This window comes from Pseudophryne corroboree, chromosome 6, assembly GCF_028390025.1.
Source record: "Pseudophryne corroboree isolate aPseCor3 chromosome 6, aPseCor3.hap2, whole genome shotgun sequence".
NCBI classification, from domain to species: domain Eukaryota; kingdom Metazoa; phylum Chordata; class Amphibia; order Anura; family Myobatrachidae; genus Pseudophryne; species Pseudophryne corroboree.
Genome location: NC_086449.1, coordinates 660,877,532 through 660,904,090, shown reverse-complemented (window position 1 = coordinate 660,904,090; position 26,559 = coordinate 660,877,532). Strand labels below are relative to the sequence as shown.

At 47.0% G+C, this 26,559-nt stretch overlaps 1 non-coding gene and 7 pseudogenes across 1 annotated transcript; all 8 read left to right on the top strand.

Annotated features, from left to right (window-relative positions):
* Nucleotides 1-20,298: 20,298 nt before the first annotated feature.
* On the top strand, nt 20,299-20,416 carry LOC134938202 (5S ribosomal RNA; annotated as a pseudogene).
* Nucleotides 20,417-20,523: 107 nt separating this feature from the next.
* LOC134936862 (5S ribosomal RNA) lies at nt 20,524-20,641 on the top strand (annotated as a pseudogene).
* A 1,001-nt stretch (nt 20,642-21,642) lies between these two features.
* On the top strand, nt 21,643-21,761 carry LOC134939054 (5S ribosomal RNA; annotated as a pseudogene).
* A 1,230-nt stretch (nt 21,762-22,991) lies between these two features.
* LOC134937850 (5S ribosomal RNA) lies at nt 22,992-23,110 on the top strand. The gene has a single exon (XR_010180586.1). It is a non-coding gene; the product is annotated as a 5S ribosomal RNA (ribosomal RNA).
* Nucleotides 23,111-23,669: 559 nt separating this feature from the next.
* Nucleotides 23,670-23,788, top strand: LOC134939205 (5S ribosomal RNA; annotated as a pseudogene).
* A 105-nt stretch (nt 23,789-23,893) lies between these two features.
* Nucleotides 23,894-24,012, top strand: LOC134937294 (5S ribosomal RNA; annotated as a pseudogene).
* Nucleotides 24,013-24,572: 560 nt separating this feature from the next.
* On the top strand, nt 24,573-24,691 carry LOC134936928 (5S ribosomal RNA; annotated as a pseudogene).
* A 115-nt stretch (nt 24,692-24,806) lies between these two features.
* On the top strand, nt 24,807-24,926 carry LOC134937438 (5S ribosomal RNA; annotated as a pseudogene).
* The last annotated feature ends 1,633 nt before the right edge of the window (nt 24,927-26,559 follow it).

Genomic DNA, 26,559 nt, shown 5'->3' with positions numbered 1-26,559 from the left:
TTCCTACAAGCAGGAGTGTCTATGGGCCTAAAATTAGGCTCCATTAAGGTACAGATCTCGGCTCTGTCGATTTTCTTCCAGAAAGAACTAGCTTCAGTACCTGAAGTTCAGACATTGTAAAAGGAGTGCTGCATATTCAGCCCCCGGTTGTGCCTCCAGTGGCACCTTGGGTTCTCAATGTGGTGTTGAGTTTCTTAAAATCACATTGGTGTGAGCCACTAAAAACCGTGGATCTAAAATATCTCACGCGGAAAGTGGTCATGTTATTGGCCTTGGCTTCGGCCAGGCGTGTATCAGAATTGGCGGCTTTGTCATATAAAAGTCCTTATCTGATTTTCCATATGGATAGGGCAGAATTGAGGACTCGTCCCCAGTTTCTCCCTAAGGTGGTATCAGCTTTTCACTTGAACCAACCTATTGTAGTGCCTGCGGCTACTAGGGACTTGGAGGATTCCAGGTTACTGGACGTAGTCAGGGCCTTGAAAAATTATGTTTCCAGGACGGCTAGAGTCAGGAGAACTGACTCGCTGTTTATCCTGTATGCACCCAGCAAACTGGGTGCTCCTGCTTCTAAGCAGACTATTGCTCGCTGGATTTGTAGCACAATTCAGCTGGCGCATTCTGCGGCTGGACTACCGCAGCCAAAATCTGTAAAAGCCCATTCCACAAGGAAGGTGGGCTCATCTTGGGCAGCTGCCCGAGGGGTCTCGGCTTTCCAACTTTGCCGAGCTGCAACTTGGTCAGGGGCAAACACGTTTGCTAAATTCTACAAAATTGATACCCTGGCTGAGGAGGACCTGGAGTTCTCTCATTCGGTGCTGCAGAGTCATCCGCACTCTCCCGCCCGTTTGGGAGCTTTGGTATAATCCCCATGGTCCTTACGGAGTTCCCAGCATCCACTAGGACGTCAGAGAAAATAAGATTTTACTCACCGGTAAATCTATTTCTCGTAGTCCGTAGTGGATGCTGGGCGCCCATCCCAAGTGCGGATTGTCTGCAATACTTGTATATAGTTATTGCCTAACTAAAGGGTTATTGTTGAGCCATCTGTTGAGAGGCTCAGTTATATTCATACTGTTAACTGGGTATAGTATCACGAGTTATACGGTGTGATTGGTGTGGCTGGTATGAGTCTTACCCGGGATTCAAAATCCTTCCTTATTGTGTCAGCTCGTCCGGGCACAGTGTCCTAACTGAGGCTTGGAGGAGGGTCATAGTGGGAGGAGCCAGTGCACACCAGGTGACCTAAAGCTTTCTTTAGTTGTGCCAAGTCTCCTGCGGAGCCGCTGTTCCCCATGGTCCTTACGGAGTTCCCAGCATCCACTACGGACTACGAGAAATAGATTTACCGGTGAGTAAAATCTTATTTTTTCTTTACTCTGTTATGGCAAGGTTCTGTCCGTTATGCTCTTATATTTTACTTGAATGTTTATATATGGTCCATTCCCGTTTACGTGTGTATGAATTTTCCCAGTATGTATAGTTTTCTACCAATATTTTTACAAATATTTTTAGAGATATATTTTTGTATAGATTTATATTTTTTTATATATAGTATATATTTTATTTTTCTATTTTATTATATATTTTATATATTATTTTAGATTTTTATAGACTGTAAGCTCCTATGGGGCAGGGACTGATATGGATTACATGTGTTCTATGTATAGCACTGCATTTATTTGTGGTACTATATAAAGAAACAATGATAAATATGCATGTATATCAGGAACATATTATCGCGCCTCTAATTTTTTTTTTCAGGTGGACCATCTCCGTGATTGAATTGTGAGGTCTTCAGCCGCCAGCCTTCATCTCTGGGCTTCTTTGAGGTCATCTTTACTACAAAGCATACTCTGAAGATAGAACTGCAGGAGTAGTTGACCCAAGACAGGTAATTAATATTATTATTAATTACCGATAACGCTCAGGCTAGACTTTAGTTCTAGACCTGTAGAGGCGTGGTAATATGTTTCTGATGTATATGGATATTTAATATGTATGTTTTCTAGTAGGTGAAAATTTTCATTTTCACCTTGCTTTGTAGAAATTTAGGGATAATAGGCCTCTTAGTGCGAAATCACCCTGCCAAAATGCAACACAGTTTGTGTTTGAGTACTTGTGTGTTAGGACACCTGCAAGGATATATTTATACAACACTGTGGGGGTAGGATTTCTAAGGCACAATTTATCAAAACTGGCCTTGATAGTGACTTTGATAAACTGTGTCTTATTGGGGTGTGGCCTGGATGGGCATGGAGCTTTCCAGCCGGATAACTCTATTTACCTACCCTGTGGCCACCGAAAAGACTCATCCATTTTTTGTGTGTGCTTGCGTGTGTCTACCTGCCACTCTGTACTGACCAAAGGGTCTCCTCCAGCTCCAGACGCCTGGTTGTCATCTATCCCGGCTCTTCTGCTCAGGCTTTCACTGGGCGGTGTATGGGTATTTAGGGCAATCCCCGGTGGGCCCATAAAATTCATAGCCACTCCCTCTACCGCTGGAGGGCGATGCCTAGTTGTGGTCAACAGGGTGGTTCATTATAGCAGGCTGCACAGTGCAACTGCTTGCCGGGCAGTCATCGGACTGACCCGGCTGATGGCTGTGGATGGTGGGATCAGTCTCTGTACTGCCAATCACCCCACTTGCACTGGGCCGTCTGGCCTTATGTGTGTGTATATACATATATATATATATGTGTGTGTATTATTTATGTATTTGTATACTATGTATACAGTGTATATGTTTATGTATACTATGTATGTGTACACTATGTATTGTTATGTATATTTCTCTAAAGTCCTAAGTGGATGCTGGGGACTCCGTAAGGACCATGGGGAATAGCGGCTCCGCAGTAGACTGGGCACAACTAAAGAAAGCTTTAGGACTACCTGGTGTGCACTGGCTCCTCCCTCTATGACCCTCCTCCAGACCTCAGTTAGAATTTTGTGCCCGGCCGAGCTGGATGCACACTAGGGGCTCTCCTGAGCTCTTAGAAAAGAAAGTTATATTTAGGTTTTTTATTTTCAGTGAGATCTGCTGGCAACAGACTCACTGCTACGAGGGACTTAGGGGAGAGAAGCGAACCTACCTGCTTGCAGCTAGCTTGGGCTTCTTAGGCTACTGGACACCATTAGCTTCAGAGGGATCGAACACAGGCCCAGCCTCGGTCGTCCGGTCCCGGAGCCGCGCCGCCGTCCCCCTTGCAGAGCCAGAAGCAAGAAGATGTTCCTGGAAATCGGCGGCAGAAGACTTGGGTCTTCATTAAGGTAGCGCACAGCACTGCAGCTGTGCGCCATTGCTCCCCATGCACACCACACACTCCGGTCACTGATGGGTGCAGGGCGCTCGGGGGGGGGGGGCGCCGCCCTGGGCTGCAATAAGAGTACCTTACTGGCAAATTACCACATAATATAGTCATTAAGACTATATATGTGTAAAATCCCCTGCCATATATTCCATAGAAAAGCGGGAGAAGCCCGCCGAGAAAGGGGCAGGGCTATCTCCCTCAGCACACTGGCGCCATTTCCTCTCACAGCTCCGCTGGAAGGACGCTCCCAAGGCTCTCCCCTGCAGTTTCCAGACTTCGTAGGGTAAAAAAGAGAGGGGGGCACTAAATTTAGGCGCAAATCTGTATATTATTAGCAGTTATAAGGGAAAAATCACTGTGTGTATAGTGTGAATCCCTACATTATATAGCGCTCTGGTGTGTGCTGGCATATTCTCTCTCTGTCTACCCAAAGGACTTTGTGGGGTCCTGTCCTCAGTCAGAGCATTCCCTGTGTGTGTGCGGTGTGTCGGTACCACTGTGTCGACATGTTTGATGAGGAGGCTTATGTGGAGGCGGAGCAGGTGCCGATAAATGTGATGTCACCCCCTGCGGGGCCGACAACTGAATGGATGGACATGTGGAAGGAATTACGTGACAGTGTCAACTCCTTCCATAAAAGGTTTGACGACATAGCAGATGTGGGACAGCCGGCTTCTCAGCTCGTGCCTGCCCAGATGTCTCAAAAGCCATCAGGGGCTCTAAAGCGCCCGCTACCTCAGATGGCAGACACAGATGTCGACACGGATACTGACTCCAGTGTCGACGACGATGAGACTAGTGTACATTCCAATAGGGCCACACGTTACATGATTACGGCAATGAAAAATGTGTTGCACATTTCTGATATTACCCCAGGAACCACAAAAAAGGGTATTATGTTTGGGGAGAAAAAACTACCAGTGGTTTCTCTGACTTCCTAAGTGGATGCTGGGACTCCGTAAGGACCATGGGGGAATAGCGGCTCCGCAGGAGACTGGGCACAACTATAAAGAAAGCTTTAGGTCTAACTGGTGTGCACTGGCTCCTCCCACTATGACCCTCCTCCAGACTTCAGTTAGAATATTGTGCCCGGCCGAGCTGGATGCACACTAGGGGCTCTCCTGAGCTCCGAGAAAGAAAGTATATTTAGGTTTTTTATTTTACAGTGAGATCTGCTGGCAACAGACTCACTGCAGCGAGGGACTAAGGGGAGAAGAAGCGAACCTACCTAACAGGTGGTAGTTTGGGCTTCTTAGGCTACTGGACACCATTAGCTCCAGAGGGATCGACCGCAGGACCTGACCTTGGTGTTCGTTCCCGAAGCCGCGCCGCCGTCCCCCTTACAGAGCCAGAAGCAAGATGTCGGTCCGGAAAATCTGCGGCAGAAGACTACGGTCTTCAACAAGGTAGCACACAGCACTGCAGCTGTGCGCCATTGCTCCTCATGCACACCTCACACTCCGGTCACTGATGGGTGCAGGGCGCTGGGGGGGGGGGCGCCCTGAGCAGCAATATTAACACCTTGGCTGGCAAAAAATCACAATATATAGTCCCAGAGGCTATATATGTGAAAAATACCCCTGCCAGAATTCCTTAAAAAAGCGGTTGAAGTCCGTCGAAAAAGGGGCGGGGCTATCTCCCTCAGCACACTGGCGCCATTTTCTCTTCACAGTGCAGCTGGAAGACAGCTCCCCAGGCTCTCCCCTGTAGTTTTCAGGCTCAAAGGGTTAAAAAGAGAGGGGGGGGCCACTAAATTTAGGCGCAATATTGTATATACAAGCAGCTATTGGGAAAAATCACTCAGTTATAGTGTTAATCCCTGTGTTATATAGCGCTCTGGTGTGTGCTGGCATACTCTCTCTCTGTCTCCCCAAAGGACTTTGTGGGGTCCTGTCCTCAGTCAGAGCATTCCCTGTGTGTGTGCGGTGTGTCGGTACGACTGTGTCGTCATGTTTGAGGAGGAAGGTTATGTGGAGGCGAAGCAGATGGCGATAAATGTGATGTCGCCCCCTGTGGGGCCGACACCAGAGTGGATGGATAGGTGGTAGATATTAACCGACAGTGTCAACTCCTTACATAAAAGGCTGGATGACGTAACAGCTGTGGGACAGCCGGCTTCTCAGCCCGCGCCTGCCCAGGCGTCTCAAAAGGTCATCAGGGGCTCAAAAACGCCCGCTACCTCAGATGGCAGACACAGATGTCGACACGGAATCTGACTCCAGTGTCGACGAGGTTGAGACATATACACAATCCACTAGGAACATCCGTAGCATGATCTCGGCAATAAAAAATGTGTTACACATTTCTGACATTAACCCAACTACCACTAAAAAAGGGTTTTATGTTTGGGGAGAAAAAGCAGCCAGTGTTTTGTTCCCCCATCCGATGAGTGAATGAAGTGTGTGAAGAAGCGTGGGTTCCCCCGATAAGAAACTGGTAATTTCTAAAAAGTTACTGATGGCGTACCCTTTCCCGCCAGAGGATAGGTCACGTTGGGAGATATCCCCTAGGGTGGATAAGGCGCTCACACGTTTGTCAAAAAAGGTGGCACTGCCGTCTTAGGATACGGCCACTTTGAAGGAGCTTGCTGATAAAAAGCAGGAGGCTATCCTGAAGTCTGTATTTACACACTCAGGTACTATACTGAGATCTGAAATTGCCTCAGCATGGGTAGTGCTGCTGCAGCGTGGTCTGTTACCCTGTCAGGACAGGGATACTATTTTGCTAACCATAGAGCATATTAAAAGACGTCGTCTTTATATGAGGGATGCACAGAGGGATATTTGCCGGCTGGCATCCAGAATTAATGCAATGTCCATTCTGCCAGGAGGGTATTAGGGACCCGGCAGTGGACAGCTGATGCTGACTTTAAAAGGCACATGGAGATTCTGCCTTATAAGGGTGAGGAATTGTTTGGGGATGGTCTTTGGGACCTCGTATCCATAGCAACAGCTGGGAAGAAAAAATTTTACCTCAGGTTTCCTCACAGCCTGAGAAAACACTGTATTATCAGGTACAGTCCTTTCGGCTCCAGAAAAGCAAGCGGGTCAAAGGCGCTTCCTTTCGGCACAGAGACAAGGGAAGAGGGAAAAGCTGCACCAGACAGCCAGTTCCCAGGATCAAAAATCTTCCCCCGCTTCCTCTGAGTCCACCGCATGACGCTGGGGCTCCACAGGTGGAGCCAAGTGCGGTGGGGGCGCGTCTCGGGAACTTCAGCGACCAGTGGGCTCGCTCACAGGCAGATCCCTGGGTTCTGCAAGTAGTATCACAGGGATACAAGCTGGAGTTCGAGGCGACTCCCCCTTGCCGTTACCTCAAATCAGCCTTGCCTGCTGCCCTCGGAGAGAGCGAAGGTAGTACTGGCGGCAATTCACAAGCTGTACTTCCAGCAGGTGATAATCAAGGTACCCCTCCTTAAACAAGGCCGGGGTTACTATTCCACAATGTTTGTGGTACCGAAATCGGACGGTTCGGTGAGACCCATTTTAAATTTGAAATCCTTGAACACATATATAAAAAAATTCAAGTTCAAGATGGAATCGCTCAGGGCGGTTATTGCAAGCCTGGACGAGGGAGATTACATGGTATCTCTGGACATCAAGGATGCTTACCTGCATGTCCCCATTTACCATCCTCACCAGGAGTACCTCAGATTTGTGGTACAGGATTATCATTAAGGTAATGGCCGAAATGATGATACTCCTTCGAAAAAGGGAGTTTTAGTTATCCCATACTTGGACGATCTCCTGATAAAGGCGAGGTCCAGGGAGCAGTTGTTGGTCGGGGTAGCACTATCTCGGGAAGTGCTACAACAGCAGGGTTGGATTCTAAATATTCCAAAGTCACAGCTGGTCCCTACGACACGTCTACTGTTCCTGGGAATGGTTCTGGACACAGACCAGAAAAAAGTGTTTCTCCCGGAGGAGAAAGCCAAGGAGCTGTCATCTCTAGTCAGAGGCCTCCTGAAACCAAAACAGGTGTCGGTGCATCACTGCACGCGAGTCCTGGGAAAAATGGTAGCTTCCTACGAAGCAATTCCATTCGGCAGGTTCCATGCAAGAACCTTTCAGTGGGACCTGTTGGACAAGTGGTCCGGATCGCATCTTCAGATGCATCGGCTGATAACCCTGTCTCCAAGGACCAGGGTGTCTCTGCTGTGCTCATCTTCAAGAGGGCCGCAGATTCGGCATACAGGACTGGGTCCTGGTGACCACGGATGCCAGCCTTCGAGGCTGGGGGGCAGTCACACAGGGAAGAAACTTCCAGGGACTATGGTCAAACCAGGAGATTTCCCTACACATAAATATTCTGGAACTGAGGGCCATTTACAATGCCCTAAGTCAAGCAAGACCCCTGCTTCAAAACCAGCCGGTACTGATTCAGTCAGACAACATCACGGCGGTCGCCCATGTAAACCGACAGGGCGGCAAAGAAGCAGGGTGGCGATGGCAGAAGCCACAAGGATTCTCCGATGGGCGGAAAATCACGTGTTAGCACTGTCAGCAGTGTTCATTCCGGGAGTGGACAACTGGGAAGCAGACTTCCTCAGCAGGCACGACCTCCACGCGGGAGAGTGGGGACTTCATCTAGAAGTCTTCCAAATGATTTTAAACCGTTGGGAAAGGTCACAGGTGGACATGATGGCGTCCCGCCTCAACAAAAAGCTAAAAAGATATTGCGCCAGGTCAAGGGACCCTCAGGCGATAGCTGTGGACGCTCTAGTGACACCGTGGGTGTACCAGTCGGTTTATGTGTTCCCTCCTCTGCCTCTCATACCCAAGGTACTGAGAATAATAAGAAGGAGAGGAGTAAGAACTATACTCGTGGTTCCAGATTGGCCAAGAAGAGCTTGGTACCCAGAACTTCAAGAAATGATCCCAGAGGACCCATGGCCTCTGCCGCTCAGACAGGACCTGCTGCAGCAGGGGCCCTGTCTGTTCCAAGACTTACCGCGGCTGCGTTTGATGGCATGGCGGTTGAACACCGGATCCTAAAAGAAAAGGGCATTCCGGAGGAAGTCATTCCTACGCTGATTAAAGCCAGGAAAGATGTAACCGCAAAACTTTATCACTGCATATGGCGGAAAAATGTTGCTTGGTGTGAGGCCAGGAAGGTCCAACGGAGGAATTTCAGCTGGGTCGATTTCTGCACTTCCTACAGTCAGGGGTGACTATGGGCCTAAAATTGGGTTCCATTAAGGTCCAGATTTCGGCTCTGTCGATTTTCTTCCAGAAAGAACTGACTTCACTGCATGAAGTTTAGACATTTGTTAAGGGAGTGCTGCATATTCAGCCCCCTTTTTGTGCCTCCAGTGGCACCTTGGGATCTCAACGTGGTGTTGGGTTTCCTAAAGTCACATTGGTTTGAGCCACTTAAAACCGTGGATTTGAAATATCTCACGTGGAAAGTGGTCATCCTGTTGGCCTTGGCTTCGGCCAGGCGTGTGTCAGAATTGGCGGCTTTGTCATGTAAAAGCCCTTATCTGATTTTCCATATGGATAGGGCAGAATTGAGGACTCGTCCCCAGTTTCTCCCTAAGGTGGTATCAGTTTTTCATTTGAACCAACCTATTGTGGTGCCTGCGGCTACTAGGGACTTGGAGGATTCCAAGTTACTGGACGTAGTCAGGGCCTTGAAAATATGTTTCCAGGACGGCTGGAGTCAGGAAAACTGACTCGCTATGTATCCTGTATGCACCCAACAAGCTGGGTGCTTCTGCTTCAAAGCAGACTATTGCTCGCTGGATCTGTAGCACAATTCAGCTTGCGCATTCTGCGGCTGGACTGCCGCATCCTAAATCTGTAAAAGCCCATTCCACGAGGAAGGTGGGCTCTTCTTGGGCGGCTGCCCGAGGGGTCTCAGCTTTACAACTTTGCCGAGCTGCTACTTGGTCAGGGTCTAACACTTTTGCAAAATTCTACAAATTTGATACCCTGGCTGAGGAGGACCTTGAGTTTGCCCATTCGGTGCTGCAGAGTCATCCGCACTCTCCCTCCCGTTTGGGAGCTTTGGTATAATCCCCATGGTCCTTACGGAGTCCCAGCATCCACTTAGGACGTCAGAGAAAATAAGATTTTACTCACCGGTAAATCTATTTCTCGTAGTCCGTAGTGGATGCTGGGCACCCATCCCAAGTGCGGATTGTCTGCAATACTTGTATATAGTTATTGTTAACTAAAGGGTTATTGTTGAGCCATCTGTTGAGAGGCTCAGTTATATTTCATACTGTTAACTTGATATAGTATCACGAGTTATACGGTGTGATTGGTGTGGCTGGTATGAGTCTTACCCGGGATTCAAAATCCTTCCTTATTGTGTCAGCTCTTCCGGGCACAGTATCCTAACTGAGGTCTGGAGGAGGGTCATAGTGGGAGGAGCCAGTGCACACCAGGTAGTCCTAATGCTTTCTTTAGTTGTGCCCAGTCTCCGCTATTCCCCATGGTCCTTACGGAGTCCCAGCATCCACTACGGACTACGAGAAATATATTTACCGGTGAGTAAAATCTTATTTTATGTATTTGTATACTATGTATACAGTGTATATGTTTATGTATACTATGTATGTGTACACTATGTATTGTTATGTATATGTATGTTACGTTCAGCATTTCAGTTGCTATGTCATGTCACATCTCAGCATGCCTTTCCACAGTTTTGCTGTTAGAGCAAGCTGTAACTTTAGCAGGGCATACTGGGATGTTCAGTTCCATAGCATCTGGAGTCCTGGACATTGCCTACGCCTGCTGTATATGTATGCATACTGAGTCTGTACACATATACAGATGGAGCCACGCTCATCTGAGGCTGCTCCATCGCAGGCGTGCACTCCCGGCATGACTAGGCGTTCCGTCCGCCTAGCCCAGCCGAAGTGCACAGAGACCCTCTCCCATTCTAGTGAATGGGGCAGTCTCCGTCACGGACGCGTGGACGGAGACGCTCTAGCGATAGGTGCGCCCAGGCACAGACGGAGCCACGATTAACGTGGCTCCATCTGTACTGTAAGTATGTATATGTACACTATGTATAGGTATATTTACTATGTTTATGTGCTGGTCACACCCTTTCAGCAGGCCCCTGTCATTGCATTCCCCTGTGAACCCTTTAGGACCCAGTCCGACACTACCTCCTCTGACCGCGAAGGTCTCTCTGGCTGTTTGGTTCCCCCTGATGGTGGACAGTCTCCCCCTGGGTCCTGACGTTGCCTGTGCCAGTGTTGCTCTTGATCCCCGTGGTGCCATGTCGCTGCACAATTCCCATGCAAGCCACAGCCTTCTTGGATCCTGAGCTCTGCTCCAGAGTGCTTCCGTGTGATGTGCCGGGTACCATTGCTCCGCTGACCTGCTGGCTTGAGGGATATCCTCTACCACCCGGCGGCTCCTGATTGCTGCTTCCTCTGTGGTGACTGCTGCTGTCCCGTGGCTGCGCTTGCATTGGGGTTCTGTTCTGCTGACCTGCTCCTGCCTGCTGGTCGCTTTCTTCTGTTTCCATTTTGAATATCGTATAATGTGTCTGTGGGGCCCTGGTGAATGCTGTCCTTCTTTCTCGCTCCTGTGATACTGGACACCCTGATCTCCTTGAGGTCTGCTGGTGTTAAGCTGTCATTATTTCCTTCTCTGTTGATCTAGTCATCCCAGTCTCAGTTTCAGTGCTATTCTGTAGAGTCCTGCTCCTGATACTTACCTGCTGCAGCCTGCTTGTCTTTTGCTTGAACTGTTCTCTTCACTCGTTTGTCTGTCTCGCTGGCTCTATATTTCCGTCTTCAGTTCAGTGTGACCCTATGTAGCTCCTGACTATACCTTCAGTCTCCTGTTCCAGTTATCCTGTGGATTTTTGCTATCACCTGCTCTGTTGATTTGGTCACCCCAGTCTCCTGTTCAGGGCTACCCTTTGCAACTTTTAATTTCTTCTCACATTGGCTGTCCCTTCTGATCATGCTATGGACCAGCTTCACCAAGCCATTTTCCACTCTTATAACAGACTGATGGCTCGGATAGCTGAATTATCTGTGGCTTTCCGTTTCATGTTAAAATATGCAGGAGATGGGGGATGGGAATGGTGAGCCCAAGTACTGTTTTTCTGTCCTGGAGGACTTTGGTGTCACTGTCCCTGACCAGTTGATCTCCTTGGACTCTCACTTAACATACATATAGATTGGTAAATGCTCAATTAGCTTAGTGATATCATTCAGGTGCTCGAAAGGAAGGGGTATTTCTGAGCAAGAAATCCAATTCCTTTTTTCTTGCTCAGAAATACCCCTTCCTTTCGAGCACCTGAATGATATCACTAAGCTAATTGAGCATTTACCAATCTATATGTCTGTTGTGAGAGGCAGAGAGGTCCTGCATTAGGAGGAGGTGCAGGCCCTGACATGCCACATGGAGCATTATGGGGTTGCTCCAAGGTAGGTAGCTCTTAGCTTAGACATATTTTAGTAAGGAGCCATTATCATGTGGCTCCTTGCTGGTTGATATTAGACCCAGAATGGGGTAATTGAGGTGTGAGGTGTGGTGTGAGGTGTGGTGCCTCTGGACTGGCTGAGCTGGATGGCTTTAGTGTGGCATACCTTTACATTCTATTAACACTTTTCACTTATTAATTTTCTAACACTATTTCTCTATTTTAATTACATTTCATGTTTGTATCACCCTCTCTATAGCTTCGGCTTCCTAAATACTAATTTATTAACACTATAGTTTTTTACACTGGTATGCCACGCTGGGCTTTCTGGCTCATTCTGGTGTTTTGGGGTGCCACACCCTGCACCTAGATATAGCGCTAGGGACCCCAAATATACAGAGAGGCCTTGATGCGGCTTTGGGGCTTAACCACACATTTGCGCAAATATGTGTAACGAAGATCTCTGAATTCTATTATCATGTGGGATTTATATCTGGTTACTGTTATCATCCAGGGTGCTGGGGAATCCAATTCCTTTTTTCTTGCTCTCACTTAACATACCTACCCAATCTTCTGGGATGTTTTGGGTCACCTTCGCTGCGATAGCTTTCACCTGGTTGAACTTTTTATGTTCTGTTATATTTTTATTGTTTTGTATTCTGGTTTGATTTGAGTGCACCTGCGCTACTATTGGTTTTTCTTTACTCTGTTATGGCAAGGTTCTGCCCGTTATACTCTTATATTTTACTTGAATGTTTATATATGGTCCATTCCCATTTACGTGTGTATGAATTTTCCCAGTATGTATAGTTTTCTCCCAATATTTTTACAAATATTTTTAGAGATATATTTTTGTATAGATTTATATTTTCTCTGACGTCCTAGTGGATGCTGGGAACTCCGTAAGGACCATGGGGAATAGCGGCTCCGCAGGAGACTGGGCACAACTAAGAAAGATTTAGGACTACCTGGTGTGCACTGGCTCCTCCCTCTATGCCCCTCCTCCAGACCTCAGTTAGAATTTTGTGCCCGGCCGAGCTGGTTGCACACTAGGGGCTCTCCTGAGCTCTTAGAAAAGAAGGTATATATTTAGGTTTTTTATTTTCAGTGAGATCTGCTGGCAACAGACTCACTGCTACGAGGGACTTAGGGGAGAGAAGCGAACCTACCTGCTTGCAGCTAGCTTGGGCTTCTAGGCTACTGGACATCATTAGCTCCAGAGGGATCGAACACAGGCCCAGCCTCGGTCGTCCGGTCCCGGAGCCGCACCGCCGTCCCCCTTGCAGAGCCAGAAGCAAGAAGAACGTCCAGAAAATCGGCGGCTGAAGACTCCGGTCTTCATTAAGGTAGCGCACAGCACTGCAGCTGTGCGCCATTGCTCCCCATGCACACCACACACTCCGGTCACTGATGGGTGCAGGGCGCAGGGGGGGGCCTGGGCTGCAATAAGATTACCTTATCTTGGCAAAAAACACATAATATAGTCAGTAGGACTATATATGTGTAAAATCCCCTGCCAAAAATATCCTTAAAAAAGCGGGAGAAGCCCGCCGAGAAAGGGGCGGGGCTATCTCCCTCAGCACACTGGCGCCATTTCCTCTCACAGCTCCGCTGGAAGGACGCTCCCAAGGCTCTACCCTGCAGTTTCCAGGCTCAATAGGGTAAAAAAGAGAGGGGGGGCACTAAATTTAGGCGCAAACTGTGTTTTATAGCAGCTATAGGGGAAAATCACTGTGTGTAGTGTGAATCCCTGCATTATATAGCGCTCTGGTGTGTGCTGGCATACTCTCTCTCTGTCTCCCCAAAGGACTTTGTGGGGTCCTGTCCTCAGTCAGAGCATTCCCTGTGTGTGTGTGGTGTGTCGGTACGGCTGTGTCGACATGTTTGATGAGGAGGCTTATGTGGAGGCGGAGCAGGTGCCGATAAATGTGATGTCACCCCCTGCGGGACCGACACCTGAATGGATGGACATGTGGAAGGAATTACGTGACAGTGTCAACTCCTTACATAAAAGGTTTGACGACATAGCAGATGTTGGACAGCCGGCTTCTCAACTCGTGCCTGCCCAGGCGTCTCAAAAGCCATCAGGGGCTCTAAAACGCCCGCTACCTCAGATGGCAGACACAGATGTCGACACGGATACTGACTCCAGTGTCGACGACGATGAGACTAGTGTACATTCCAATAGAGCCACCCGTTACATGATTACGGCAATGAAAAATGTGTTGCACATTTCTGATATTACCCCAGGTACCACAAAAAAGGGTATTATGTTTGGGGGGGAAATAAACTACCAGTGGTTTTTCCCCCATCTGATGAATTAAATGAAGTGTGTGAAGAAGCGTGGGCTTCCCCCGATAAGAAACTGGTAATTTCTAAAAGGTTACTAATGGCGTACCCTTTCCCGCCAGAGGATAGGTCACGTTGGGAGACATCCCCTAGGGTGGATAAAGCGCTCACACGTCTGTCAAAGAAGGTGGCACTACCGTCTCCGGACACGGCTGCCCTAAAGGAGCCTGCTGATAGGAAGCAGGAGGCTATCCTGAAGTCTGTTTATACACACTCAGGCATTATACTGAGACCAGCTATTGCTTCAGCATGGATGTGCAGTGCTGCAGCTGCGTGGTCCGATTCCCTTTCGGAAAATATTGATACCCTAGACAGGGATACTATATTGCTAACCATAGAGCATATTAAAGACGCAGTCTTATACATGAGAGATGCACAGAGGGATATTTGCCGGCTGGCATCTAGAATAAATGCAATGTCCATTTCTGCCAGGAGAGGATTGTGGACTCGGCAGTGGACAGGGGATGCAGATTCTAAAAGGCACATGGAAGTTTTGCCTTACAAAGGTGAGGAGTTGTTTGGGGATGGTCTCTCTGACCTAGTTTCCACAGCAACAGCTGGGAAGTCAACATTTTTACCCCATGTTCCCTCACAGCCAAAGAAAGCACCGTATTATCAGGTACAGTCCTTTCGGCCTCAGAAAGGCAAGCGGGTAGAGGCGCGTCCTTTCTGCCCAGAGGCAGAGGTAGAGGGGAAAGGCTGCAACATACAGTCAGTTCCCAGGAACAAAAGTCCTCCCCCGCTTCCTCTAAGTCCACCGCATGACGCTGGGGCTCCACAGGCGGAGCCAGGTACGGTGGGGGCCCGTCTCAAGAACTTCAGCGATCAGTGGGCTCGCTCACGGGTGGATCCCTGGATTCTACAAGTGGTATTCAGGGGTACAAGCTGGAATTCGAGACGTCTCCCCCTCGCCGTTTCCTCAAATCTGCCTTGCCAACAACTCCCTCAGACAGGGAGGCAGTGCTAGAGGCAATTCACACGCTGTATTCTCAGCAGGTGATAGTCAAGGCTTCAGGGGCTATATTGCGGCCTGTGCTTGGATTGCTAAAGCTATTGCCAGGTGGTCAATCACTCTGCAGGAGGAATAGACTACGCTGGACAAAGGTGACGTTGATTTATTTTTACATAATATTCAGGATTCTACAGGGTTCCTGGTGGATTCCATGAAGGTCCTGGGTTCCATGGCTGCGGGGATCTCCTCCATGTCCGTCTCGGCTCGCAGAGGTCTCTGGCTGCGCAACTGGTCTGCCCACGCGGAATCTAGGAAGTGTGTGGAGGGCCTACCATGGAAGGGTCAGGCTCTCTTTGGGGAGGCGCTGGATGCGTGTATTGCCACGGCTACCGCGGGTAAGTCTCCTTTTACACCAGCCACGTCACAGTCCTTTCAGGCCGCGAGGTCTAGAAAGAACAAGCCTTCGAACACCTTCTTCAGAGGTGGTCGTGCCAAGGGAAAGAAACCTGCTCCCGCAGGCTGCCAAGCCGAGAAGCCCGCTTCTGATACACCTAAGTCCTCTGCATAACAGTGGACAGCTAGACCTGGAGGAAGGTCAGGTGGGGGCAAGACTCCGGCAATTCAGCCATTTCTGGGTGTCGTCGGGCCTGGACCCCTGGGTCCTGGATATAGTGTCCAGGGTGTACAGTCTGGAGTTTCAAGATCCCCCGCCTCACCGTTTCTTCAAGTCAGGCTTGCCAGGTCCTGCTGGCGGATAGAACAATTCTTCTGGAGGCCATCAGAAAATTGATGGTGTCAGAGGTCATTGTTCCAGTTCTACCTCAGCAGTGGAACAAGGGTTATTATTCAAACCTTTTTGTGGTACCAAAACCAGATGATTCGGTACGGCCTATTCTAAACTTAAAGTCTTTGAACCCTTATCTCAGGGAGTTCAAATTGAAGATGGAATCTCTGAGAGCTGTCATCTCAGGACTCGCGGAGGGGGAGTTCCTGGTGTCGCTGGACATCAAGGATGCTTACCTCCATATTCCCATTTTGTCTCCGCATCAGGCATATCTCCGGTTTGCACTGTTGGACAATCACTATCAGTTCCAGGTGCTGCCATTTGGCCTCTCCACAGCACCAAGGATCCGAATAAAAGACTGTTGGCTCGCTATCCTCTTTCTGCGGAGATATGTAAGAATTGGGAAACTCCTCCTCCCGTAGATTCTCATGTGGCGCGTATGGTTGTTTCCTCTGCTCTGCTGGTAACTGCCGTCACCTCTCTGAAGGAACCGATGGATAAACGTGTGGAGGGTTGTTTAAAAGTGATTTATACCCTAATGGGGGCTGTGCATAGGCCAACCATTGCAGCAACTTGGGCTGCTGAAACTGTTGAGGCGTGGGCTCAGGAGCTTGAGGCGGAACTGCCTTCCAACGCATCTGAGCATGCTCAACAATGTCTCTCGTATATTACCACGGCTTCTCTGTACCTTATGGAGGCGGCCTCCGATGCCGGGGTGCTCGCGGCCAAGGCTGCTACTACGTCCGTCTTGGCCAGACGTATCCTTTGGTTGAGATCCTGGTCAGTGGATATGGATTCCAAGAAAACCCTGGAGGTGCTTCCTTTCATGGGAGACATTCTCTTTGGAGAATACCTCAATAAGATTGTGGCTGATCTGGCTACTGCTAAAGCAGCTTGCCTACCTAGTACGGCTCCTTCCGCACAGAAGGCTAAAAGTACTTTCCCTCGGCCCTTTCATCCTCCAGGAAAAGCAAAGGGTCAGGCGTACCCAAAGCAAGCTCGTGCTTCCAGTCCTGCCAAGCCCAGACCGAAGTGTGCCTGGGCCGCCCGTCAGCCGTCAGCCAGCTTCCAAAACTGACAAGCCTGCCACATGACGGGGCGGGCCACCCTCTGGGGGATCCCAGGGTGGGGGTCCGACTTCTAGGTTTTGCCCAGGAATGGTTGAAGACCATTGTTCTGGCTTTGGAGCTTGGGGACTATATGGTCTCCCTGGACATACTGGATGCCTACCTACATATTCCTATTGCGGTATCTCATCAGCAGTACCTGAGGTTTGCGGTGGGCAACCTTCATTACCAATTCCGGGCGTTACCCTTTGGTTTGACAACGGCTCCCCGAGTTTTCACCAATGTTATGGCGGTCATGACGGCTACACTCTGCCATCAAGGGGTCAGGATCCTACCGTACTTGGACGATTTGTTGATCCTGGCAAATTCCCCAGAACTTCCCCTGTGTCATCTTGATTTGACGGTCCAGTGCATGAAAGCCCATGGGTGGCTGATCAACTGGAAGAAATCCTCCCTGGTTCCTGCTCGGAGCATGTTACTTCTGGGAACGTTATTGGACACTCACAACCAATGGTTGTTCCTGTCTCAGGTGAAAGTCCTGAAGCTTCAAGACAGGATTCAATGCTTCCTACCTCGTCCGCAAGTGTCGATACATTCAGCAATGCAAGTGCTGGGTCTCATGGTGTCGGTTTTCGACATGGTGGAGTATGCTCAATTACACTCTCGCCCTCTGCAGAAGTTAATTCTGACCAAGTGGGACGGCCTGCCTCACCTGATCAGATCTCACATGATCTCATTGTCTCCGGAGGTTTCCCTGTCACTGAGCTGGTGGCTTCAGGACCAACAATTGAGCAGGGGCCGTCCCTTCTGGATATCCAACTGGGTCCTTCTGACGACGGGTGCCAGTCTGAGAGGTTGGGGCGCGGTGTTGGAACAACACTCTCTTCAGGGTCGGTGGACCAAGGAGGAGTCTTTGCTCCCGATCAATATTCTGTAACTGCGGGCAGTGTTCAATGCATTGACAATGGCCCAGCATCTAATACAGAACAGACCTGTTCAAGTACAGTTGTACAACGCCACCACGGTGGCGTACATAATTCATCAAGGCGGCACTCGAAATCTCATGGCAATGAGGGGAGTATCACGGATTCTTCAGTGGGCGGAGCGCCATCTGCCGGCCATATCCGCAGTGTTCATTCCGGGCGTCCAGTACTGGGAAGCGGACTATCACGGTCGTCAGGACGTACACGCCGGAGAGTGGAGCCTCCATCCTGAGGTGTTTCAACTTCTCGTGAACACGTGGGGGTCTTCCAGATGTGGAATTGATGGCATCTCGACACAATCACAAGGTTCCGGTCTTCGGAGCAAGGACAAGGGATCCTCAAGCTGCGTTCGTGGATGCTCTGGCAATTCCATGGAACTTTCAGCTACTGTATGTGTTCCCTCCGGTGTCACTCCTGCCAGAGTAATACGTAAGTTCAAGCAAGGAGGAATCCTGCTTCTGGTCGCTCCAGCATGGCCCAGATGGCACTGGTTCTCCAATCTACTGGGTCTCTCATGGGATCGTCACCTTCTACTTCCACAACGACCAGACCTCCTCGTTCAGGGCACTTGTGTTTACCAGGATTTGGCCGGTCTGGCTTTGACGGCATGGCTCTTGGAGCTTCCATCCTGAGGTCCAAGGGTTTTTCTGAGGCGGTCGTTCAAACTATGTTGAAGGCCCGTAATCCGGCTTCTGCTCGAATCTACCATAGGGTCTGGAATGCTTACTTTACGTGGTGTGCGTCTCACAATCACGACATTTTCAAGTTTAGAACGGCCAAGCTATTGGCCTTTCTACAGCAGGGACTGGACTTAGGCCTGCGCCTGGCCTCCCTCAAGGTTCACATCTCTGCCTTGTCGGTTTGGTTTCAGAGAAAAATTGCAAACCTGCCTGATGTCCATACATTCACTCAGGGTGTGTTGCAGATTCAGCCTCCTTATGTGCCACCTGTGGCTCCTTGGGACTTGTCTGAGGTTTTGGAGGCTTTGCAAGAGTCTCCGTTTGAGCCTCTTGCCTCTGCTTACCTTAAGTGGCTTTCCCTTAAGGTCCTTTTCTTGCTGACGGTTGCTTCAGCTAGAAGGGTATCGGACTTGGGTGCCTTATCCTGTAAGTCTCCCTATTTGCTTTTTAACCGTGACCTTGCGGTTCTGTGAACACGGCCAGGTTATTTACCTAAGGGGGTGTCTTCCTTCCACCTTAACCAGGGGATTCTGGTTCTGGCCTTTAATTCTCCTGAGTTGTCTTCCAAAGAGTGGTCTTTGGATGTGGCATGGGCTCTCCGTATCTATGTGAAGAGAACTTCCTCCGTCAGGAAATCTGATTCTCTTTTTGTGTTTTTTGGTTTTCACAAACGTGGCTGGCCTGCTTCCAAGCAGACTTTGGCCAGATGGATTAGAATGGTGATTGCACATGCTTATGTACAGGCTGGTCATCCGGTTCCTGCTACCATTAAAGCCCATTCTACTTGGTCGGTTGGACCTTCTTGGGCGGCCCACCGTGGTGCGACCCTTGAACAATTGTGCAAGGCGGCAACGTAGTCCTCTGGGAACACGTTTATAAGGTTCTATGCCTTCGATACCGCCGCTTCCCAGGATACTTCCTTTGGATGCTGGGTTCTTGTGCCCGCTATAGTGCGTCCCCTCCCATGAGGAACTGCTTTAGGACATCCCCAATGTTAATCCTTGTGGAGCCCAGTGTACCCCGCAGCAGAAAACGATATTTATGGTAAGAACTTACCATTGTTAAATCTCTTTCTGCGAGGTACACTGGGCTCCACAAGGCACCCACCCTGACACACTTAGCTTCTTTGGGTTGTTATTGGCATACCTGCTGACTCCCTCTCCTGTGAGTGTGTGGTGTAATTGGCTACGAGCGGTTGTCGTCTCTGGTACCTGCTACTGCATTGGGCTGGTTAACGAAACTGAGCTCCTGTGCACGGAGGCGGGGTTATAGAGGAGGCGGCGCTGTGCATCTTGGGAACAGTCAAAGCTTTGAGACTGTTGGTGCCTCGGATCAAGATCCTACTCTACACCCCGATGTTAATCCTTGTGGAGCCCAGTGTACCTCGCAGAAAGAGATTTAACATCTCATTTTTGTTTGCTTTTTGGATTATGCTGGTGTTTTGGGGTGCCACACCCTGCACCTAGATATAGCGCTAGGAACCCCAAATATACAGAGATGCCTTGATGCGGCTTTGGGGTTTATTCATACATTTGCGCAAATATATGTAACCGAGATCTCTGAATTCTAATATTGTGTGGGATTTACATCTGGTTACTGTTATCATTCAGGGTGCTGGGGGAAACAAAATGCTTTTTTTTCTTGCTTAGAAATACCCCTCCCTTTCAAGCACCTGAATGATATCACTAAGCTAATTCAGCATCTGGCACACTATATTAATCATTTATGTACCTGTAGATAGAAGTAGAAAAGCTCTAACAGAAACCTCAAAGCTCATCTACTGCCACACCACACTGGACATGCCCAATCTCATCCGATCTTGGAAGTTAAGCAGTGTTGTTCCTGGTTAGTACTGTGGTGGGAGACCACCTGGGAATACCGGGTGCGTAGGTATTTTTATACTACCAACAATGTTGTTTTGATGCTTTCCATTTTGAAACTCATTAATTTATGTATCAATATTTCGTAGTAGAAGAGCTGTAACAGAAACCACAAAACTCATCTACAGCCACACCACACTGGACATGCCCAATCTAATCTGATCTTGGAAGCTAAGCAGTGTTGGGCCTGGTTAGTAATAGAATGGGAGACCAACTGGGAATGCCAGGTGCGTAGGTACTTTTATACTACCAACAACGTTCTCTTGATGCTTTTCATTTTGAAACTCATTAATTTATGTATCAGTATTTAGAAGTAGAAGAGCTATAGCAGAAACCACAAAACTCATCTACAGCCACACCACACTGGACATACCCATTCTCATCTGATCTTGGACGCTAAGTAGTTTTTTAATGTTTAGTACTTGGATAGGTGACCACCTGGGAATACCAGGTGCTTTTGTTTGTTTTTTATGCTACCAACAATGTTTTCTTCATGCATACCTATTTAAAACTCATTCATTTATGTACCAGTAGTTAGTAGTAGAACAGCTCTAAAAAACCAAAAAGCTAATCTACAGCACCACCAGACTGGACATGTCCGAACTCATCTGATTTTGGAAACTAAGCAGTGTAGTCGCTGGTTAGTACTTGGATGGGAGACCACCTGGGAATACCAGGTGCTTTTGGTTTTTTTATGCTACCAACAACGTTCACCTGATGCATTCCATTTTGAAACTTATTCATTTATGTACCAGTACTTACAAGTAGAATAGCTCAAACCGAAACCACAAAGTTCACCAACAGCCACCACAGAGTAGACTCGCGCAATCTCATCTGATTTTTGAAGTTAAGCAGTGTTGGGCCTATTTAGTATTAAGATGGGAGACAACCTGCGAATACCAGGTGCTGTAGGTGTTTTTATAGTACCAACAACATTCTCTTGATGCATTCCATTTTGAAACTTATTCATTTATATACAAGTACTTTCAAGTAGAAGAGCTCTCACAGAAACCACAATGCTCATCTACAGACACACAACACTAGACATACCCAATCTGGAAGCTAAGCAATGTTGTGCCTGGTTAGTACTTGGATGGGAGACAACCTAGGGTTATCAGTGCTGTAGGTATTTTTAAACTGTCCTCCCAACAAAGTTCTCTTGATACAATCAATTTTGAAACTTTCATGTATATACCAGTAGTTAGATGTAAAAGAGCTCTATCAGAAACCACAAAACTCATCTACAGCCACGCTACACTGGACATGCCCAATCTCATCTGATCTTGGAAGCTAAGCAGTGTTGGGCCTGGTTAGTACTTGGATGGGTGACCACCTGGGAATACTATGTGCTGTAGGTATTTTTATACTACCAACAACATTCTCTTGATGCATTCCATTTTGAAACTTATTTACTTATGTACCAGTAGTTAGAAGTAGAAGAGCTCTAACAGAAACCACAAAGCTGATCTACATCCACGCCACACTGATCATACCCAAATTCATTTGAATTTAGAAGGTAGGAAGTGTTGAGCCTGGTTAGTATTTGGAATTGGAGACCAACTGGGAAATCCAGGTGTCCTGTGTATTTGTATACTAACAACAATGTTCTCTTGATGTAGTCCATTTAGAAACTTATTCTTTTATGTACCAGTGGTTAGAAGTAGAAGAGCTCTAACAGAATCCACAAATCTCATCTACAGCCACACCACAATAGACCTCTCCGATCTCATCTCCATCTTGGAAGCTAAGCAGTGTTGCGCCTAGATAGTACTTGGATGGGACACCACCAGGGAATACCAGGTGCTGTAGGTATTTTTATTCTACCAAAAACAATCTCTTGATGCACTCCATTTTGAAACTTATTTATTTATATACCACTAGTAAGAAGTAGAAGAGCTCTAACAGAAACCAAAAAGCTAATCTACAGCACCACCAGACTGGACATGTCCGAACTCATCTGATTTTGGAAACTAAGCAGTGTAGTCGCTGGTTAGTACTTGGATGGGAGACCACCTGGGAATACCAGGTGCTTTTGGTTTTTTTATGCTACCAACAACGTTCACCTGATGCATTCCATTTTGAAACTTATTCATTTATGTAGCAGTACTTACAAGTAGAATAGCTCTAACCAAAACCACAAAGTTCACCTACAGCCACCACAGAGTAGACTCGCCCAATCTCATCTGATTTTTTAAGTTAAGCAGTGTTGGGCCTATTTAGTATTTAGATGGGAGACAACCTGCGAATACCAGGTGCTGTAGGTGTTTTTATACTACCAACAACATTCTCTTGATGCATTCCATTTTGAAACGTATTCATTTATATACAAGTACTTTCAAGTAGAAGAGCTCTCACAGAAACCACAATGCTCATCTACAGACACACAACACTAGACATACCCAATCTGGAAGCTAAACAATGTTGTGCCTGGTTAGTACTTGGATGGGAGACAACCCAGGGTTATCAGTGCTGTAGGTATTTTTAAACTGTCCTCCCAACAAAGTTCTCTTGATACAATCAATTTTGAAACTTTCATGTATATATCAGTAGTTAGATGTAAAAGAGCTCTATCAGAAACCACAAAACTCATCTACAGCCACGCCACACTGGACATGCCCAATCTCATCTGATCTTGGAAGCTAAGCAGTGTTGGGCCAGGTTAGTACTTGGATGGGTGACCACCTGGGAATACTATGTGCTGTAGGTATTTTTATACTACCAACAACATTTTCTTGATGCATTCCATTTTGAAACTTATTTACTTATGTACCAGTAGTTAGAAGTAGAAGAGCTCTAACAGAAACCACAAAGCTGATCTACAGCCACGCCACACTGATCATACCCAAATTCATTTGAATTTAGAAGGTAGGAAGTGTTGAGCCTGGTTAGTATTTGGAATTGGAGACCAACTGGGAAATCCAGGTGTCCTGTGTATTTGTATACCAACAACAATGTTCTCTTGATGCAGTCCATTTAGAAACTTATTATTTTATGTACAAGTAGTTAGAAGTAGAAGAGCTCTAACAGAATCCACAAATCTCATCTACAGCCACACCACAATGGACCTCTCCGATCTCATCTCCATCTTGGAAGCTAAGCAGTGTTGCGCCTAGATAGTACTTGGATGGGACACCCAGGCAATACCAGGTGCTGTAGGTATTTTTATTCTACCAAAAACAATCTCTTGATGCACTCCATTTTGAAACTTATTTATTTATATACCACTAATAAGAAGTAGAAGAGCTCTAACAGAAACCACAAAACTAATCTACAGCAACACCACACTGGACATGCCCAATCTCATCAAATCTTGGAAGCTAAACAGTGTTGGCTCTGGTTAGTACTTGGATGGGAGACCACCTGGGAATGCTAGGTGCTGTAAGTATTTTTATACTACCAACAACAATCTCTTGATGCATTCCAGTTTGAAACTTTCATTTATGTACCAGTAGTTAGGAATAGAAGAGCTCTAACAGAAACCACAAAGCTGATCTACAGCCACACCACATTGGTCAGGCCCACACTCATCTGCTCTTGGAAGCTAAGCCGTGTTGGGTCTGGTTAGTACTTGGATGAGAGACCACCTGGGAATACCAGGTGCTGTAGGTACTTTTATACAATGAACAACGTTCTCTTGATGCATTCCATTTTGAATCTTATTCGTTTATGTACCAGTAGTAAGAAGTAGAAGAACTCTAGCAGAAACCACAAAGCTCATTTACAGCAACACCCCACTGGACATGCCAAGTCTCATTGATCTTGGAAAATAAGCAGTATTGGGTCTGAGTAGTACTTGGATGAGAGACCACCTGGGAATACCAGGTTCTGTAGTTATTTTTTTTACAAACAACAACGTTCTCTTGATGCATTCCATTTTGATACTTATTCATTTATGTACCAGTAGTTAGAAGTACAAGTGCTCTAACAGAAACCACAAAGCTCATCTACAGCAAAACAACACTGGACATGCCCATTCTAATATGATCTTGGAAGCAAAGCAGTGTTGAGCCTGGTTAGTACTTGGATGGGAGACCACCAGGAAATACCAGGTGCATTAGGTATTTTTATACTACCAACAACAATCTCTTGATGCATTCCACTTTGAAACTTATTTATTTACTGTATGTACCAGTAGTTAGAAAACAGCTCTAACAGAAATCACAAAGCTGATCTACAGCAAAACCACACTGGACATGCCCAATCTCATCTAATCTTAAAAACTAAGCATTGTTGGGCCTGGTTAATACTTGCATGGGAGACCACCTGGGAATACCAGGTGCTGTAGGTACTTTTTTTTTACAACCAACAACGTTCTCTTGATGCAGTACATTTTGAAACTTATTCATTTACTGTATGTACCAGTAGTTAGAAGTACAAGTGCTCTAACGGAGACCACAAAACTCATCTATAGAAACGCTACACTGGACATGCCCAAATCTCCTCTGATCTTGGAAGCTAAGCAGTGTTGGGCTTTGTTAGTACTTGGATGGGAGACCACCTGGGAATACCAGGTGCTGTAGGTATTTTTATACTACCAATAATGTTCTCTTGATATATTCCATTTTGAAACTTGTTAATTTCTATACCAGTAGTTAGAAGTACAAGAGTTCTAACAGGAACCACAAAGCCCATCTACAGTGACACCACACTGGATATGCCTAATCTCCTCTGATCTTGGAAGCTAAAAAGTGTTGGGCCTTGTTACTACTTGATGGGAGTCCACCAGGGAATACCAGGTGCATTACGTATTTTTATACTACCAACAACAATCTCCGTATGTATTCAATTTTGAAATTTATTCATTTATGTACCAGTAGTTAGAAATAGAAGAGCTCTGACAGATACCACAAAGCTGATCTACAGCCACACCACACTGGACAGGCCCACTTTCATCTGATCTTGGAAGCTAAGCATTGTTGGGCCAGGTTCGTACTTGCATGGGAGACCACCTGCGTTCTCTTGATGCATTCCATTTTGAATCTTATTCATTTATGTACCAGTAGTTAGAAGTAAAATAGCTCTAACAGAAACCACAAAGCTCATCTACAGCCACACCGCACTGCACATCCCAAATATCATTGATCTTGGAAACTAATCAGTGTTGAGTCTGGTTAGTACTTGGATGGGAGACCACCTGGGAATACCATGTTCTGTAGTTATTTTTATACTACCAACAATGTTCGCTTGAGGCATTTCATTTAGAAACTTATACAATTATATACCTGTACAGAAGTTAGAAGTAGAAGAGCTCTAACAGAAACCACAAAACTCATCTACAGGCACACCACACTGGACATGCTCAATCTCATCTGATTTTGGAAGCTAAGCAGGGTTGGGCTGGTTAATACTTGGATTGGAGACAAACTGGGAATACCAGGTGTGCAGGTCTTTTTATACTACCAACAATGTTCTCTTGATGCTTTCCATTTTTAAACCACAAAACCCATCTACAGCCACACCACACTGGACATACCCAATCTCATCTGATCTTGGATTCTAAGTAGTTTTGGGCATGTTTGGTACTTGAATGGGAAACCACCTGGTTATACCAGGTGCTGTAGGTATTTTTATACTACCAACAACGTTCTCTTCATGCATTCCTATTTATAACTCATTAATTTATGTACCAGTAGTTAGTAGTAGAAGAGCTCTAACAGAACCCAAAAAGCTCTTCTACAGCAACACCACACTCAACATGTCCAATCTCATCTGATTTTAGAAACTAATCAGTGTTGTTGCTGGTTAGTACTTGGATGGGAGACCACCTGGGAATACCAGGTGCTGTTGGGTTTTTTTATGCTGGGGAAATGGTTCTAAATTGCACACCCTCCAGTAATGAAAGGTGCTATGCTGCTGAGAATAAAGTAGTATACACAGACAAAGGGGGTGCAGATGCACTAAACGATCATTACAGTATAATAAAATATAACTCTAATCCATGCTCTCATTATCTCCCGCATTGATTATTGTAATAGTCTCCTGACCGGTCTTCCCAAACATAGGCTCTCTCCACTACAATCCATTTTGAATGCAGCTGCGAGGCTAATCTTCCTTGCCAGACGTTCATCGTCTGCAGATCCGCTCTGTCAGTCCCTCCATTGGTTACCGGTATTCTACCGTATTAAATATAAAATACTTTTACTCACATACAAGGCT